At 37.0% G+C, this 2,787-nt stretch overlaps 1 pseudogene; it reads left to right on the forward strand.

The window, feature by feature from the left end:
* Nucleotides 1–1,466: 1,466 nt before the first annotated feature.
* Nucleotides 1,467–1,903, forward strand: LOC107540674 (large ribosomal subunit protein eL27 pseudogene; annotated as a pseudogene).
* The last annotated feature ends 884 nt before the right edge of the window (nt 1,904–2,787 follow it).

The following is a 2,787-nucleotide window of genomic DNA, read 5'->3' on the forward strand; positions in this document are numbered from 1 at the left end:
AAACTGACGTTAAATTTTTTCCTTAGGGAAAACATTATTGCTTGAAAACTCATTTTCTTAGGCCTGGCACAATAGCACATTAAAGCATTTGAAAACCAGCACATGCACATGCTGATGCTGGGATTCTCATTTTACCTAATTCTGAATGAGAATTTTTATGATGAAAGTATACAGGGTAGGGCAAAAGTAGGTTTACAGTTGTGAGTACACGAAGCACAGAGTTTATTCTTGTGTTATTACTTATTAATTATTATTTTCCATATGAACAACTGTAAACCTACTTTTGCCCCACCCTGTATGTCTTTGGTTAGCATCCATTTATAGCTTCCTGACTCCTAAAGATCCCAAACTTCCCATATATCTTACTTTTAAAGGAAACTTCAAAGGTGATTGTTTTGTTTTTATCTTTATTGTTGAAAGAATTACAGATGTCCCCCTTTTTCCCCCCACTGAAGGTAATTGTTTTTATAGAATCATAAAGTAAGAAGACCTTTAGCAATTAGCCCTTGCAAGCCTTCATTTCACAGGTTAGGAAGGAGACCCAAAGAAGTACCTCTCGATGATGCTGAATTAATCACTAGAGGAAATAGCCTTCCGTAGATGGAAGATCCCTAGGCTCCACACGTTTTCATAATATTTACAATTATGATCTAGCTTATAAGTACTAACCCTTATAAAATATTTTATATAAAATATTAAAAAGTAATCAATTCATGAGGGAAAAAAACACTTATATATTGAGTTTGTTCAAAAAAATAGATTACTAAACGACATATAGCACTAAAAATATTGGTATATTAAGTGTTAATACAGAACACATAAATCGATTTAAAGAGATAGCTCTGTGTTACCTCTGAGTTCACCCTCTCTATCCTCCCCCACCAGCTCCATCCATGCCTCCTTGCCATCCTCTGAATAAGCCTAGCTCATTTCCACTCCAGAGCCTCCGTACATGATATTTCCCAGTTGGGGAACTCTTCTTCTGTTCTTCTAATGGCTGGACAGCAACTGCTCGCTGTTCAGGTCTCTGTTCAAATGCCATTTCTTCCAAGAAGACTTTTCTGACCACCTTAGTAACCTCTCACCCTGTGTCCCGCTCTCGTTTTCTTTCCTTGGCACTTACCGCGTTCTGATAGTGTATTTATTATTTGTTGGAACCTTTATTTGGATGTGGTTATTTTTTATGTTGCTGTCTTTTCCTACTAAGATATAAGCTCCATTAGGGCACTGACCTTGCCTTTTTTATTTATTAATGTATCCCAAGGACCTAGAACTAAGTCTAGCGCGTACCAATTGTGATAGCTTTGTAATGTGTCAACCTGGCTACGCTATATTCCAGGAATTCCTTCTCTGTTATGTTTTCAGATAGGGTGGGCTACAAAGGATAGTCTCTTAGAAGATGTGCAGAATGGAAAGGAGGCGGCACCTTTCTGCTCTAGGCCCAAGTGGCTACTGTCGACATAGGCAAGTTTATGAAAACCCAGAAGGCATTGCCGGTCCCGGCTGGACTCTACTCTGGATGCAAAGCAGTCGTCGTGAAGAACATTGATGACGGCAGCTTAGACCGCCCTGACAGCCATGCTCCGGTGGCTGGAACTGACCTCTCTCCCCACAAAGGGACAGCTGCCATGGGCAGGAAGAAAATTGCCAAGAGGCCAAAGATCAAATCCTTTGTGAAAGTTTATAATTACAATCACCTCATGGCCACAAGGTACTCTGTGGATATCCCCTTGCACAAAACTGGCATCAACAAGAACATCTTCAGAGACCCTGCTCTGAAACACAAGGCCCAAGGGAGGCCAAGGTCAAGTTTGAAGAGAGGCACAAGACCCAATAGAACAAATAGTTCTTCCAGAAGCTGTTCTTTTTTGTTTCAGTCATTAAAAACCCAAAAAAGAAATAAAATTAAAAAAAAAAAAAAAGAAAGAAAGGAGGCAGTAGCCATTTTATGGCATATACACACCATAATTACATGTCATCATCTGTACTGACAGACCCAGCAAATAAACTTTTCTAAATTCTTCTATATAGGACTAAATTGTCATAGGTTTAAATATAAATTTTCATTCATTATAATGTAAATAAATCAAGTCATTTGTAAAAAGATGCACCCGGTTGTGCGTTAGAAAAGAAAATGAATATATTGTAATAAAAAAGTCTCAAAGATAAATTCATTTTTTAAAGTACAGATTATTTTGCACTGGCCAGGTGGCTCAGTTGGTGGGACCTCATCCTGTACACCAAAAGGCTGCTGGTTCTAATCCCTGGTTGGGGTGCATGCAGAAGGCAGCCCATCAATGTCTCCCTCACATCTCTCTCCCTCTCTCTCTCTCAAAATCAATAAACAAATGTTTCAATATACACATAAATAAATGTAACAAAAAATTTATGTGAATGACTACATACACAAACAGTAATATCTTACTAATTTAGGTAAAAGTCCATCTGAGTAAGTGGATGCATTGTAAACAGTATTGTAAAAATTATTTTATATTTGTTTTATTTTTATTAATTTCATTTACATTGAATTCTGAAAGTTCATAAAATTTGCCAAGTAGAAAACTTTGAACTCTGTTTTTAGATAGGAATCCTTTGTCATTTCCATTTTGTATTTATTTATATTCAATTTACTTCTGTGCTGGTAAAGTGTTTTTCAAAGACCCAGAGACTCCTTTTTTCTTACGTGAGTTAAACGTTTATCTCACAATCTCGTATACCATTCTTTGAAAACTTTCTTGTAAATGCAAAGTAAGCATTCACCTCTGTGTCTGAGTATCACAAATATAG

This window comes from Miniopterus natalensis, chromosome 5 (assembly GCF_054644295.1).
Source record: "Miniopterus natalensis isolate mMinNat1 chromosome 5, mMinNat1.hap1, whole genome shotgun sequence".
Classification (NCBI taxonomy): Eukaryota; Metazoa; Chordata; class Mammalia; order Chiroptera; family Miniopteridae; genus Miniopterus; species Miniopterus natalensis.